Below are 16,280 nucleotides of genomic sequence, written 5' to 3'. Positions count from 1 at the left end.
TCAGAACCCTCGGTTCCGTCGCTCTCGGGTTTTATGTAATCTCTCCGCGCCGCCCGGTGCAGAGGCCTCGGGTCCGCACATTCTGGGTCTCACGTCTCCAGGTGTCAGGCTTTCCCCTTATTTCCCAGGTTAAACCTTCGCATCAATCTCAGTCTCCAGGAGCCGAGAGCCGCTCCTGCCACCGCTGAAACCGGCTCGGGAATGCGTGTCCGCGCTGACCCCCTGGAACTGGCGGCGCGCAGCCCCCCAGACAGAAATGCCCCTCCCGGCGCGGCTGGGAGCGCCTTCTCCGTCCCCGGGCTCCCCGTCCTACCCGGGTTTCATCCCCTCGGCTCTTCCCGCCTTCCTCCACCTCTTACAGCCCATCACTCGCGGTGGGAGCCAAGTCACTGCCTCCCCGTCCTGTGTGCGCCCATAAAGAAAAAAAACCCAAAAAGATCCAAGGTCCGTTATTATCCAGATTTAAGCCTGCGGTCCCGGGGAAAAGCCCGGCGGCTGCCATCGGGTCGTGGAGACCGCGCCGCCGGCCGGGGACAGCAGGGCGCGCAAGCGGGCACAGGGCGGGCTGGCTCCCCGCGGCCTCTCCCGGCCAGGTGCGCGCCCTCTGCGGCCCCGCTCCAGCCGCCCCGCGCGCTCCGCGGCGCTTCGGTTTTAACTCAAATAATCAACAGGCCTCGCCCCCACCCCCCCAACAATTGCCACAGCCGTGCGGGCTCGCTTCCCGCGGGTTCCCTCCTCATCTCCATCCCGCACGGCTGGGCATCCTGCACGCGGATGCAGCCGTGCTTCCCGGCGCCCTTCTGCGAGAGCGCGTCGGGGGTCTTGCGGTGACAGCCGCGCGGCCCACTTTCCCGACGGTGGACGCGGACCTCGGAAGTAAGAAAAAGCGCCTCGGGCAGGCAGTTTCCGTAGTGTAGTGGTTATCACGCTCGCCTAACACGCGAGAGGTCCCCGGTTCGAAACCGGGCGGAAACAGCCGGTTTCTTTTGCCCCCACCGCCTGCTCCCCACCCAGCACGGTCCCCACTGCCTGCTCCGGAGGCCGCAGCTGCGCGGAGCCCGCGGTCCCCATCCCGGGAGCTCCCGGCCTCCCGACCGCCGCCCTGCGGGGAAGTGCGCGCTCCTCTCCCGGAAAACGTGCGACGGGAAGTTTTGGCGGCACCAGATCTTTCTCTTGGCGACTTTCTCCCCCTTCCCTCGCGCAGAGGACCCAGTGACCGCCGCGCCCTTGCCCGGGGCCGTCTGGAGAAGAGGCGCTCTGCGCTGAATCCTGCTCTGCGTTGAATCCTGCTCTGCGTTAATGGCCTTGACTTGCTCTGTGTTCTTGGTCCTGTTCTGCGTTAATGGCCTTGACTTGCTCTGTGTTCTTGGTCCTGTTCTGCGTTAATGGCCTTGACTTACTCTGTGTTCTTGGCCACCAGAAACAGTGAATAATGAAGGGGAGACCCGCGCATCTACTCCTGGAAGGAAAATTGGAAGAGCCCCCGAGTGTGGCCGGGGAATTAGCTCAGGTGGTAGAGCGCTCGCTTAGCATGCGAGAGGTGGTGGGATCGATGCCCACATTCTCCAGGTTTTGTCCGCCCTCGGCTCTCTAACCCCCTCAGGAATATGAGAAAGCGGCGGGCGTTTTCAACACAGTAGCGTTTTGGCCGTTTCTTTGAATTTTGACGTATGGGAATGGACAAGACAGGGCTAGTGACGGCCCTACAAAACGTAGGTATGTAGACTGCCAGTTTATAGTAAGTCTAGTTTCTTCGGAGAAGATGGGATCCCAAAGGATGCATACCCACTTGCTGTTTTTCTCCACGTGTCCCCCTGCAGCTTGGCCCTAAATTCAACACAGTCCCAGAAAGTGCAAAACACATAAATCAGATTGAAGAGTTCAGTAAAGCTCAAGAAGGATAAACCCAAAGAAAGATCACGTCTGGACACATCACAATCAAACTGCTAAAAATTAAAGAAAAGCAAAGAAATTGAAAGCTGCCAGAGGAAAATGAAAAGGTGTTGCGTGTTTGTGGATTTATCAGAAACCACAGAAGCTAGAAAGAAATGGAGGAATATTTTTTTAAATGTTGAAAGAAAATAATTGTCAATCTGAAATTTTTGTCTGTAGCAAAAATATCCTTCAGACATAAAGGTGAAATAATACATTCTCACTTGAAAGCACACTGAGAAAACTCATTTGTAGCAGAACAGCTTTAAAAAAAAAGATTTTAGACTGAAGAGAATTGATAGGAAATTTGGAACATCAGAAACGAAGGAACAATAGCAGAGTAGGAAATATCTGGGTAGATACAATAGACTATTATTCTCTGGAGTTCTTTAAAGTTTTTTACTATTTTTTTAAGTAAGCTCTTGATGACTGACAGCAAAAATTATAACACATCATCTAAATATACTATATACACAACACAAAGGGGTTAGAATAAAGGGACCTAAATGGTGATAAGGTTTCTATATTTGACTTGAATGGTATAACACTCTTTCTAAAATAGACTGTAAAATGTTAATTGTGTATATGGTAATACATACACCAATCACTATTAGTAATCTAGACTAATTGCTAAATAACTATACAAAGAGATCTAGTAAAAAAAAAAGATAAATTAATATAGAATATTAAATATGTTTTAAAAAGCCAAAAGGAAGTAGGAAGACAGAAATAGAAGAATGAAAAATAGAGGGAACAGACCATAAACAAAGTAAAAATAATAGATTTATATACAAACATACCCATGATAATGTTAAATGTAACTAGTATAAATCTAGTTTTAGATTTATCATCAGCTACATACTAGAGATAATCAGACTATATTAAAAATAAAACATGGCCCAAATATGTGCTGACTATAAGAAACTCACCTCAAATATAATGGCTTAAGTAGAGTAAAAGTAAAAGAATGGGGAAAATTAAACCATGAAGGAAAAAAAAAAAGTGAATGTTTGTATCAGACAAAGCAGATTTCAAAGCAATTTTCCACACAGAGAGATGTTATTATTTGGTATCTATTCACCAAATAGATGGAACTGTCTTAAATGTGCATACATCTGGCCAGAGAGCTCCAAAACTCAAACAAAAGTTAATAAACCTAAAAAAAAAAGTAAAGTAAAAAATCCACAATTATAGTTGCAGCTGTTAACACTTCTCTCTGTTGGGGCGCCTGCGTGGCTCAGTCGGTTAAGCATCCGCCTTCCGCCTGGGACCCAGCCCCACCACGGGCTCCCTGCTCAGTGGCCAGGCCTCTCCTTCTCCATCTGCCCCTCCCCGTCCTCATGGTATCTCTCAAATAAATAAAATCCTAAAACAAAACAAAACAAAACAAAAAAACCCCCAAAAACCCACTTCTCTCTATTAATTGATAAATTTAGTAGACAACAAATCAGCAAATATATTGAAGAACTAAACACCACCATCCACCAACTGACCTTACAGAACAAAATTACAATGTAGGCAAGAAAGAACGACCAAAGATTGAGAGAAAAGCAAGATCATATCGAAACTAAAAAATCAAGAATGCCAGTGTGCAAAAGCGAGTGATGTTATTAAAAATGATATTTTAGAATAAGTTATTTATCTGTAAAGGCCAGGGAGACAAAGCAGTGAACATGGGAATGGATCATTTCTTGTCCATATTTCCTCCCATCTCTTGAGGTCTGCAGTCATCAGATTCCTTCTGAATCACCTGAACCTAGCACAGTGCCTGGCAAAGAACATGAATGGAAACGAAGTAATAGATTCAGAAGAATTGCACAAGAACAATGTTCAGTAATTATCAAGTCACTGGATGTGGGATTTGAAGGAGGACAATGAGTCAATATTGACTTGGAAGTCTAAGCCCAAAAGGCCAGCACAAAGGAGGTTGAAAGTTAGATATTTCTGTATCGAATGAGCTACTGCGGCGAACAGAGACGCCTTGAGTTGGAGCAGAGAAAGAGCTTACATTCTGGAACCTAAAAATCTGCTTCTCGGGTCAGGTTTTCCCACTTAGCAGCTCTGGGGACCATAGGAGCAATACTTAGTATCTGAACCTCCATTATATCTGGGAAGTGAGATTTTGATGAATAGTTTTGTTGTCAAAATCCAATTGGACCGTATGAGATAATCTCCATAAATCTCTCAGTATAATTAATGGTACATGACAAGACAAAGCAAACAGCGAGATTTCTATTAAGTTCAGCTTGTATGTTTCGTAGGGAGAATGTCTCCAGTCACGTAGATGTAAGTGGGGATAAAACAGACTAAGGCAGAGAAGTTTGGGCTGTAGACAAATGTGAGGATTATTTATTCGCTCATTCAGTCCGCCAATCAGTGAACTATTAACTAAGCATCTCCCATGTTTATTTTCAATAAAGGAGACCGCGAAGGTGTAAGACCACCTGAGATCTCTGAGGGCAGGAGAAACCACATCATTAGGACACCAGAGCGGCGAAGACAGGCATACCTGCCCCCAGTCCCGCAGCGCAGACGGACCTACCCTCGGGTGAATCCCGGCAAGGCTTGGATGTCACTGATTGTGGGTGTGAAATCCTTCGGGTGCAGCAATGGCTTATATGGAGTGATTCTCAAACAGCATCGACTGTGTTCCTTAAACGCTGGAAACTAACAAAACAGCGGTGCTGGGAAAATAATATTTGATATTTTACTTTAAATGGGGGGGATCAGAGCAAGTCGCCCTCTTAGCGCAGTAGGCAGCGCGTCAGTCTCATAATCTGAAGGTCCTGAGTTCGAGCCTCAGAGAGGGCAGGCTGGGCTTTTTTTCCACAGTCGGCAGGGCGTAAGTACTTCGGTTAAAAGACAGTAACAGAAAGTAAAATTACCAAACGCTGCCTGATAAGAATTCTCGAAGACTGATGCAGTATTTGCAGAGGATGGTTAAATCAGGTTTGTAGTTCGCTGGGCTTCCCGGTAGTCTCAGGAAAATGAAGGTGAAGAAATTTAGATTGTGCGGGAAACCACAAGCTATGCTGTATTTTTGGTCTTCCTCTCTGTCTTGTGGAAGAAGCAGGGGAAATCTCTCTCCCCACTTCCTTCTCTGAAGGTCGCCCAACCACAGTTAAGAGGTGAGAGAAGTAGAAAATCATTTATTCTTTTAATCATCCAACATATAGAATGTGCTCAAGGTTCTGGGTGCAGTCACTAAAGAGTGAAAACAAGGCAAAAATTCCCTCCCTCCTGGAGCCACATCCTAGTTGGGAGGCGTAAGGGAAACGGACAAGAAGCAGATGCGAAAAATGCATAATAAACTAGCGATAATGTTTACTGTGGGGTAATCATTAGCCAGTCGAGGGGGTCAGGAGGGCGGAGGCGGCTCCCTCAGCTTTCTGGAAAGTCAGGAGAGTTGTCACCCTGGGGATACTTTTCCTTCCTTCTTGCTTGCTGAGATCCTTGTGCCCGAAGCTTTTCTAACACGGTCACTAGAGTAATTTTTACCTACCAAGGCAACTGGAGGGGATGAGAGCTATTTGCACGTAAGCTGAGTGGGCTTAGTTGGATAAATAGTGCTACCCGATAAATCCTTAACATGTTTCTTGCTACGGAAAAGGAGAAGTGAGGGCCTCTCTGGGTAGATTGGCGCCCCTGGAGCAGGGTCAGGAACTGACCAGCAGGCATCAGCTACTGCTGCGGTTGTCTTTTCCCTGTGGAATCGATGCTCATTAGAGGCTTGAGGAACGGATTTGCAGATGGAGGTCAGAATCCACCAGGGTTCTCTGCTTGGACAGAACAGGCCTCCCCTCTAAGTTTTCCCAGGGCTCCCGGGTAAGGAAAGAGCCCCAGATGGGCTGGAAAAATCGACTGTTCTTGGGAAAAGCAGGAAGCCCAGCTGTGGAAGGACATAATCTGAGCATTTAGCAGGGTCTCAGTACACACATGAGGGCTGGAGCTCAGGATGGTTAGGCAGCGAATCTGACCGGAATGTCCATGGTGGAGAGAAACGATCTTGATTTCGTTCCGCGGCTTGAAAGGTAAATGCACCCGAGTTGTTCTCTCTTGAGCTCTGGCAAGAAAGGAAGAAAAGAAATGTTAAGGTTTTCTTTCATGATGGAGAAAAGCCTTTCCCCATCATTTCTGACTCAAAATCTCAGAATTTCTGACAGATAATTAGAATGGGAAGGGATTCTGACCCCTGGAGCATCAGCACTCTTGTTGCTGATCTTTCCTGATCACTTTTAAATTTCTTTAAAATTAAATGCTGAGTAAAAGCCAGTTTCAATGTTCTCTTAAAAATTCTTCCTCCCCCTCCTTCCCCTACCTTATCCTTGTCCCAGGATCCTAGGGTCTCCCTATACCAATCTTATCTTTCTCTGGAAGTTAGGGAGAGGGATCAAGCCCTCCCCAGTGACCTGGGCCACATTGGGAGGGGATGATGGTGCAGATGTGAGGCCCAGAGAGGCTGCCCCACATTCTCCTCCTAGATGGCCATATCTCTAAATCAGGTAACAATCACAACCCTGTTTTTATAGTGAGAACCTCTGGGAAAGCCCTGTCATTTCAACTGGGTCCCCCACCCAGTTGGGACCTTTCACTTTGTCTTCTGTCATTCAAGATAGTGAAATTGTTTCAGAACTAGATCATTCTCATGGTGAAATACTGTAGGTCTCCCTTTCCCCCCACACTCCCTGACAGAATTCCTAGTTTTTCACTCTGCTTTTGCCAGAGTCACCTTTGAGATGATCGGCCCTTAGTCGGGTCCTCTTCAATGGCAGTGAAGTAACCCTATGGTACCAGGTTAGACCCATACAGCTAGTTGGGGCACATGCCTAGAATGACCATAAGTCAAGAAGAGGGTTAAAGCATGGGAATTGGGTCAGATGTTAGAATGCTTTCTTTGCACTCAGAGCTGGTGGGAAAGACACCTGTTTTCTCCAGTTATGACCCTTCATTCCTTCTTCATAGGCAACTGTGATCCCCAAAGCTTTTCTCCTGAACTCAACTCCAGGAAATATTGGACCTTTTTTAAAAATGGCAATTTATACATTTCTGGTTCTTATCTTATTTCACACACAAGGCAGCTCGGGCTTAGTCTTTGACCAATACTCTCTGTCATTGGGCTATAGACAAAGAAGGAAAACCTGAAAAGAGCTGTGAAGAGAGTGATCATCATCTGCACTGGGCCGTGCTGGGCATTTCCAACTCGAGATTCACAATTTTTGGCTAGTGGGAAGGTGGACCTCCTACTCCTGTTTTCTGGACAGAGAGATCCTGGTGAGGAGAAGGCCTCCCCATGACTTTGTAAACGAGATCTATGGGGACACAAAGAAGGCCGGTGAGGGTCACCTAAAGAGACAGGATGCAAAAGAGAATTTGTTGGTCCGAGGTCTCTGAGTAGCATGGGTCTGGAGGGATCACATAGACCCAGACCCCAGACTGTCAGAAAAAAAAAAAATTGTGAAACTAGGGGAATTCTTAGAGAAAAGCCATGAAAGAAGAATAGAAGTAAGATCTTCGGGTAGTTCTTCTTTAAGGAGATTCCTTACCCACCTGCCAGGACCCATTCATTCTTTCATTCATATAACAGATACTTGTAAATGAGTGGATTTATTCTTCCATTCATCAGACATTAATTCAAAATCCCTTCTGTTTCAAATCTTCTAAGTGCCTTTGACTCCTTCTCCCTCAGATCTCTACACCTAGTGTCTTGACAAATACTGTAAATCCTTCCTACACAACCTCTCCAGAATCTTTCTTTTTCTTCTCATTCATGTATCCCTTCATCCGTTCTGTGGTGTTCGTGGAGGATGTATGCTCTGCCAGGCACTGATGATACAGAAAGCCTCACAATACTGATAATCTCGAGAGTTAATAGGATAAACCCCAACCCTTTCATAGCTCTATAACTTCTTTCCCTTCTCTTCAATTCTAGTTTCCCCATTTCCAACCTCTTTGGCATTCCAAATTAAAAACCTTTCCCAAAATTGTTACTTTGATTGTATAAACCACCTGCCTGGAATTTTTCAAAGGTTCTTAAGTCTCCACAACCCCTTCTCCTCAACATATCTCTCCGTGTCTATTACACACACACACACACACACACACACACACACACACACACACACTGCTCCAATTGAACAGGTATATTTCTTAACACAAGAAACCCTACATACACCCTACGTTCACTCCTCATCTGCACCCCTCCATGTCCATTTTGTATTTCTTCACTCTGATGTGATTTCTCCTCTTATTTCCTGTAGCTCTGACTATTTGTTTTTTGGGGATTGTTTGGCTTGGGGGTTTTGTTTGTAATTGTTTTTCTGCTCTCTCTCATGGTATGGATACGGAACCGCTCCATGACAGGCCTTAGCAAGAATTGAACACACACAGATTGTCCTCAGAAAGCGAGTTTCCGTAGTGTAGTGGTTATCACGCTCGCCTAACACGCGAGAGGTCCCCGGTTCGAAACCGGGCGGAAACAGTTGGTTTCTTTTGCCTTCGGAGAGAAATCACCGCCCCCTTCTGTTCCAGGCAGCTCCAGCTGAAAGGAAAGAGTCGTAATCCCCCGTTTGTTGTTGCTGTGTTTTTGTTTTTGTCTTTAAGAAACAGATAACCATCCTGAGCTAACTATGCCACCGTGGCCGGAATGTTCTGGGTGAGTCCTCCCTCCCACCCCGGGATGTGTCCTCTTCTAGTCCCGCCGAGTCTGAATCGTGCAATTTGGGGGATGCTAGAGTTTTCCCAGGGCTGCTCTCTCCTCCTTTCTCTGGCATAGGAATAGGTACTCATTGCTCTCTGGCCCTGGTCATGTTGGAGAAGGTACTCCCTGATTTCATATTAAAGGCTTTGACTTTCCCCGTATTTGGGGCTGCTCAGAATAGTGAACAATGAAGTGGAGACGAGAAAGGCGAAAACCTGGAGAAGGAACCAGAAAGGACAGGGGAATTAGCTCAGGTGGTAGAGCGCTCGCTTAGCATGTGAGAGGTAGTGGGATCGACGCCCACATTCTCCAGATTTTACCATTTCCACCCAAATCTCCAACTCACAACCCTGCACCTTCCAGCCTATTGAACGAATTGAGAAAATATTAGACACTTTGAACACAGTCATTTGGATGTTTCTTTCTCATATGACCTCTGGGCAAGTTCAAAGGCAGGCCTTCGCTCACTCTACCTGCACTGGGTAAACAGATCTACCATCAATTTATCATTTGTTTTCTGTTTCTTCAGAGGAGCTGTGATCCCAAGGGAAATACCCAGTTGCTCTCTTTCTCCATTTCTCCTGCAGTTTGGCCTTCCATGCGGCTCAGTCCTGAGAAGCGCTGGGCAGAGTGGGGAAGTAAGGGGCCAAATTTCTTGTCAGGGGACTGAGTCTTGTCAGGTGACCAGAAAATATTGGGGAAGGCACATGGAAAGCAAACACGTAAAGTTATTTATGAGCTCTTGAACACACTCTCGAGCTGTGAGCAAGTGTCTCTAACCCTAAACAACATAGCACAGACTTTGAGAACTGCAGTGATAGACCACTGCCCAAGTCCACACTGGCCGCGGGGCTGCCCACACTCCAGAGATCTCCGAATCGTATTGTAAAGACTTTGAAAATGGAATGGATGAAACCACAACTTAGAAGGCTGCTTGGTACTGGGAACATGAAAACAAGGCAAAGCGCCTACAAAAACAAAACTGGCGGCATTCTCCATAAGATTTGAGTGAGACCATACAAATGGCCAGGTTATAGTCTGAAACCATTTGGCATATGAAGAACCAAGAAAGTCCTAAATCACTGGGAAGAGAGAATCGACAGATACCAATTCTGGGATGGCACAGATGTTGGAAACATCTGGCAAACACTTTAAAGCTGTGATGATTAAATGCTCCAAGAATTTGGGGCGAGAATTCTTTGAAACGAATTGTTAGAAAATCTTAGCAGATCCTGAAGTTGTAAATCCAAATTGAAATTTCAGCACTGGAAAATGTATTAACCAAAATTATGAACCAAAGCACTGGATTGTCTCAGTAGCAGGAGATGACTGAGAGAAGTTCAGTGAATACGAAGATAGAACAATAGTAACGACCCTATCTAAACGACAGAGAGAAAAGTGTTAAAAGATGGACAGAGCCTCCAGGGACAAATAGGAAAATAACAAAGAAATTTTATTTACATCATTGGAGACCCAGAAAAGGAGAAAGAGGTTCTTTTTTTTTTTTTTTTTTTAAATTTTTTTTTTTTTATTTGCGAGAGAGAGAATGAGAGACAGAGAGCACAAGAGGGAGGAGGGTCAGAGGGAGAAGCAGACTCCCCACTGAGCAGGGAGCCCGATGCGGGACTCGATCCTGGGACTCCAGGATCATGACCTGAGCCGAAGGCAGTCACTTAACCGACTGAGCCACCCAGGCGCCCCATAAAGAGGTTCTTGAAAGAAAGAAAATTGAACTCTTAATGGCTGAAAAATTCCCAAATTTGGCAAAAGACGTAAGTCAGATTCAAGAAGTCCAGCAAACCTCAAGCAGGATTTACCTGAATAAATCCACACCCAGACATATCACAATTATGCTCCTGGAAACAATAAGGGGAAAAAATCCTTGAATGACTGAATGATTATGCATTTCTCATCAGAAACCATAAGGGCCATAAAGAAATGACACATCATTTACTAAATGCTGAAAGAAAAGACCCGTTAACCCCAGAAGGCTAAATAGAGCAAAACTATCCTTCGGACATAAAGGTGAAAGAAATGCATCCTCATTTGAAGGTAAAACAGGAGATCCATTGTTAGCAGAAGTAGTAAAAAAGAGTTAGTCAAATTGTGAGACAACAAAAATGATACCCCAAGGAAACTTAGATTCTAAGAATGAACGAACAAGATAGAGATAGGAAATATCTGGGTAAATATGATACACTGTTATTCTCTCTTGAGTTCTTTAAAGTGTGGTTGATGATTGAAAGTGAAAATTACAACATTGTCTGATGGTTTTCTCCTTGTAGCTACACGTACTATACACACATAACATAAAGAGGTTAGGGCAGAAGGATTAAAGGGTGGTGAGGTGGGGCGCCTGGGTGGCTCAGTCGGTCAAGGGCCTGACTTTGGCTCAGGTCCCCATCTCAGGGTTCTGGGATCAGGCCCATCCCCCACTGGTCAGCCTCTGTGCTCAGCAGGGAGTCTGCTTGCCCCTCCCCCGGCTTGTGCTCTTTGTGTGTCTCTCTCGAGTAAATAAATAGAATCTTTTAAAAAAAAAAAAAGGTGGTGACATTTCTTTCTTTAACTGGAATGATAACTTAATGATTCTAAGTATACTGTGAAATGTTCAGTATGCGTATCACTAGAGAACTGTGACTGTGACAAATCACTGACAACATTTAAATAAGCCAAAAATAGGAAGAGGAACAAAAAAGAATGAAAAACAAAGGGAACAAACCCCTAATAAATTATTAGGCAGTGAATTGATAGACAAACCTATCAAAATATAATAAAATTAAATGTAAATAATCTAAACATAACAATTAAAAATCAGAGATTGTCAGAATAAAAAATAGATACTCTCATTATAAGAAACTTCAAATACAATTACATGTGAGATTAAAAGTTATGTATAAGATTGAAAGTAAAGAACAGGAAGAGATACACCATGCAAGCATCCATCCAAAAAAGCTGAAATGGATATATTAACATCAGACAAAGCAGATTTCAAAGCAAAGAAAGTTTCCAAGTATAAGGAGAAATGTTACATACTTATAAGGTGTCAGCTCACCAAAGAAATAATTGTGTATTCCCTAAATGTGTATGCCCTGGCCACAGAGCTTCAAAACTCATAAATAAAAGCTAATAAATCTGAAAAGAAAAATAAAAAGTCCATAGTTATAGTTGCGGACTCAACACTTCTCATTAATTGATAGATCTAGTAGAGGACAGATCAGCAGACATACTGAAGAACAGAACACCTTCCACCAATGGATCTAATTGACCTTATAAAGCAAAAGCACAAGACAGATATGTTGCCGGGACCCTGGGCTCTGGGGCCTTGACCCAGCCAGACTTGAAGGAGTTGCCAAACCTGAAGGACTTGCCAAAGGTTCTTGGTCCTGTCACGAGAAGGAATTCAAGGACAGACACACAGCACATCGGATAAACAACACAAGTGGGAAAGTTTATTAAAGTGAAAAGTACACTCTGGTGATATGAGAGCTGGAGGGGGCAGAGAGAGAGGAAGGGAGAGAAAGAGGAGGGGGAGTGAGAGGAAGGGAGAGAGGGAGAGAGCTGTGTGCACTGGGGGTTGGGGTTTCTATATTATTGACGGTTGTTAACTAGGGGGCAGAATATTTATTACTTGGGGCTGGAAGCAGGGTTTCAAACGTTTTCTTCCTCACTTGCTCAGGGCTTTCCTGTCGTGGCGCCACCATCTTGGGCCTGTCTGGTGGGATCCGGCCTCTCGTGGACGCTGCCGGGACAGGCCTCTGACCTTCCCCACAACTGGCCACGGCCTCCTCCTCTCTGGCCTCCGGGCATCCTGTTAGAGCCTCCCTAACTGCCTAACTAACAGATAGAAGGGCCAAAGTGTTGAGAGGAATGCAAGATATCAAAACTAAGAAACAAGAGTGGTCAAAGTGTGGAAGAGTGATAGTAATGAAACTGAGATTTTAGGAAGAGTTATTTACCTGTAAATGTCAGGGAGACTGCAAATGGTGGAACCAAAAGGGATCATTTCTTGTCCATATTTATCCTTCCATCTCCTGAGGTCTGAAGCGGTCAGATCGCTCTCTCCCATCTCCCAGCCTCAACCTAGTTCAACTTTCTAGACTTTCCCTGATTTTGGATCTAGTGGACACGCTCTGTCCTGATCCTGGTACCACCACCTTGATCCTGGGGACACATAGAGCCATTCTGAATGAGTCTCGGGGATACATGCAGAGAAATGGGACCCATCACCGTGTACCCTAGTCTACCCCTCCCTGGACCTCAGTGCACTGTGTTCAGACAGCATGATCCCACAGGCCTGTAAGGTCCATTTGAAGCACCAGTCACACTCTTCCCTTCAGGCCTGCACACATTTCTTCTGTTCTTCTATCATTAATGCAGACATTTAAAAGTACTTAGCACTAGGCAATAAGCATCCTGCCCCCAAGGCTCTTACAATCTCATGGGGAAGGTGGCTGAGCAACAGGCACTCACAACTTGGTAAATGCCACAAAATGGATGTTTTCCTGGATCTCTGGGAGTTGTGGAAAGAACACAACCCAACCTCAGAAAACTGGGAGAGACATCAGGGACAAGATGCCTCCCCAAAAATGGTTTTGGGTCTAACAAGTAGCTGGCCGAAGAGCAGTGAAAGTTTGGGCGATCTGTATGAAGCATCTCCTTAAGTCCCGCCCCCCTGGAGTCAAGTGTGAGAAAAAAGAGGAAGTAGGAGTGAAGAACGAAGGGGTAGGGGGGCGGAGGCTGGGGCCTGAGTTGCCCTGAAAGGCTTTACCTGCCCTGCTCAGGCCAAGGACAGCCCTTTGCAAGTAAGCAGGTGCATAACTAGAAAAATTCACCTGAGGAGCTAGTTATGCTTGAGGAATCTCTGGACATCTTGGGAAATGTAAGAAGATGGGAAAGCCCACCGTTTCCGTTTTTCACATTGCTCCCGATTTCAGTGACCTTCTGGAGTCTCATGTCTTTTAAATCCCCTTCTCATCTGCATCTCCCAGGCCAAGAGATCGGAAGCACAAAACCACAGCCGACCACTCTGCACCCTGTCAAGATCAACGAGCATGCGTTATTCGACCTTCTTAATCTCTTAGGATTTTTAGAACACAGCATTTTTTATGAAGTGGGGACAAAAAGCGCACCTGGCCCGTACGGGGATCGAACCCGCGACCTTGGCGTTATTAGCACCACGCTCTAACCAACTGAGCTAACCGGCCCGCGGATGCCCGACGTTTCCCATCCTTAGCTACATATCAAAGATCAATATTATTCCAATCACTTTGAAAAGGAGTTTTCTCTTCGAATTCATCTTGGAGCTTGGAAGAAGTGACGATCCCCGGTTCATTCTAAACCCGAAATTTCAGTGAAAATACAGTGTTACCCAAGGAAAGTTCAAATATCATCTGCTTAGGTGTTTCATGACCCCGGGTTTTCGTGAGCACGTTATTTAAAAGACACCCTCGCCACCCTTCATCCTTCCTCTGGCCCGTTTCTTTCCCGCCTCTCTGCTTTGCTTCCAGAGCGCACTCCCACTGAGTACCTGGCGGAAGTCGAAATGACCGCCCCTCGCCCTCCACCTGTTCCTCTACACGTGGCCTCTGGCACAGTGCCCACCGGGTTCTCCACCCATTTTCCCTTAGAGGCAGAATTTTATCTCTACCCGCCTTTTTACCTAATTCGGGAAAGCACGCCCATATTTCTATTTGCAAAAGTCACTTTAGACGAAGACGTCCCACTGCAGTCTTTGTGTCTGCATTTCTTGGTGAAACAAGGTAAGTCCACGGACACCTTGAGCACGAAAGACTCCGCCTGTAAGTTGGGGCTCCCGGCCGTTAGAGCGAGGGGCACGCGCGCAGGGCGCTCCGCGGATCTCGCGGTGGGAAGAGGGGGACCCCCGTGCCCCAGAGGGAAGGCCTAACGTCCCCGCCGCCTGCCGCGTTTCCGCCGGGCTGGCCGCTCCTCCCGCCCCGGGATTCCGTGCGATTCCCTCGGGGAGCGTCGGGGCCTCGGGTAACGGGCGGGGCGGTGGCCGGGCGGAGCGGCGTCCGGGGGCGGGGCCTCGGGTGACGGGCGGGGCGGTGGCCGGGGGGCGGGGCCTCGGGTGACGGGCGGGGCGGCGGCCGGGCGTCGGGGCCTCGGGTGACGGGCGGGGAGGCGGCCGGGCGTCGGGGTCTCGGGTGACGGGAGGGGAGGCGGCCGGGCGTCGGGGCCTCGGGTGACGGGCGGGGAGGCGGCCGGGGGGCGGGGCCTCGGGTGACGGGCGGGGCGGCGGCCGGGGGCGGGGCCTCGGGTGACGGGCGGGGCGGCGGCCGGGGGCGGGGCCTCGGGTGACGGGCGGGGCGGCGGCCGGGGGGCGGGGCCTCGGGTAACGGGCGGGGTGACGCCCAGGCCCAGCAGCAGGACCCGGGCCCGCGTGGCGTGGCGGCCGCGCACCGAATCACGGAGCAAGTGAAGGAGCTCAGGCCGAGGCCCGGCTGCTGGGACAGCCGCGCAGCCCCTCGGCCCGGCCCATTCTGCTGCCGTCCTGTTTCTTCTCGTGCCTTCTGGACTTGACTCCCAGTCTCTCCAACACACTTTTCACCGGCTGCCTGTCCTCGCGCGTCGGCCGCCCGGGGTCCAGGCACCGCCCTCCGTGCAAACCCCGCGGCTCTTCCTCCCGCGCGGGCCCGACGTGCTCCCGGCTGTGGCCGCGCAGCCCCCGCGTCTCCCCCTGTTCCCAGACGGCGGCGGGCCCAGCCCCGCGCACAGGCGGAGCGAGAGCAGGAAAGCAATCCGCGAGGAAGGGAGTAGAGGAAATGCGCACCCTCTCCGGGCCCTGCGTCTGGGCTGCAGGCCGACGGCCAGAGGGGGAGGGAGAAGACGGAAAAGGGGAACAGTCCGGAAATCAGCGGGTTGTGGCGCCTTCCAGCAGAGCCCTCCCGCCCTCCGAGCGGAGGGGCCGCAGTTACTCTGTTCCTCAGTCCGGAGGAGGAGCGTTGCAAACTCAGCACCAGCTGGGTGGGGGGAATGAGTCTGTTTTCGCGTGGTCCAGGGTCCCACGACTGTTCCAGAATCTCCAGAGACCCCGGCAGTTTGGTGCGTTTCCTTATCAGCATCTGTCTGCCTGCGAATTTCCCCCATGAAAGAACATGACGCAGAGAAAAGCTCTTCCCCTCCTTGCCTCCAAATTTTGAACTTGGTGACCAACCCCAGCGATCACCCCTCCGCCCCACCCACGGGTCAAACCCCTTGGAACCTGAAAAAAACGGAAACAAATATTTTTAAGTTGTCAGAAAACAAAAACAAAAACAAACCTGAGACACGGTGACCAGGATGTGGAGAAAAGGGAACCCTGGTGCGCAGTCGGTGGGAATGTAAACTGTGCAGCCGCCGGGACAGACAGGATGGAGGTTCCCCCCCAAAAAAATTAAAAATAGGGATACTGTATGATCCAGTAATTCCATGACCCATAGAAAATGAAAACATTAATTGAAAAGATATATGCACCCCTATGTTTATTGCAGCGTTATTTACAATAACCAAGATATGGAAGCAACCTAAGCGTCCATCAATAGAGGAATGGATAAAGAAGACATGGTGTGTATATATATGTGATGGAATATTAGCCATAAAAGAATGAGACCTTACCATTTGTAACAGCATGGATGGACCTAGAGGGTATTGT

At 47.9% G+C, this 16,280-nt stretch overlaps 6 non-coding genes across 6 annotated transcripts; 5 read left to right on the top strand and 1 right to left on the bottom strand.

Annotated features, from left to right (window-relative positions):
• Window positions 1–902: 902 nt before the first annotated feature.
• On the top strand, window positions 903–975 carry TRNAV-AAC. The gene has a single exon. It is a non-coding gene; the product is annotated as a tRNA-Val (tRNA).
• A 520-nt stretch (window positions 976–1,495) lies between these two features.
• TRNAA-AGC lies at window positions 1,496–1,568 on the top strand. The gene has a single exon. It is a non-coding gene; the product is annotated as a tRNA-Ala (tRNA).
• Window positions 1,569–4,670: 3,102 nt separating this feature from the next.
• Window positions 4,671–4,743, top strand: TRNAM-CAU. The gene has a single exon. It is a non-coding gene; the product is annotated as a tRNA-Met (tRNA).
• A 3,594-nt stretch (window positions 4,744–8,337) lies between these two features.
• Window positions 8,338–8,410, top strand: TRNAV-AAC. Its single transcript has one exon. It is a non-coding gene; the product is annotated as a tRNA-Val (tRNA).
• Window positions 8,411–8,868: 458 nt separating this feature from the next.
• Window positions 8,869–8,941, top strand: TRNAA-AGC. Its single transcript has one exon. It is a non-coding gene; the product is annotated as a tRNA-Ala (tRNA).
• Window positions 8,942–13,759: 4,818 nt separating this feature from the next.
• Window positions 13,760–13,833, bottom strand: TRNAI-AAU. Its single transcript has one exon. It is a non-coding gene; the product is annotated as a tRNA-Ile (tRNA).
• Window positions 13,834–16,280: the final 2,447 nt, after the last annotated feature.

Source organism: Phoca vitulina, unplaced genomic scaffold (assembly GCF_004348235.1).
Source record: "Phoca vitulina isolate PV1807 unplaced genomic scaffold, GSC_HSeal_1.0 scaffold143, whole genome shotgun sequence".
Taxonomy (NCBI): Eukaryota; Metazoa; Chordata; class Mammalia; order Carnivora; family Phocidae; genus Phoca; species Phoca vitulina.
Note: the sequence above shows the minus strand (reverse complement) of the source record. Positions and strands in the feature narration are given on the sequence as shown.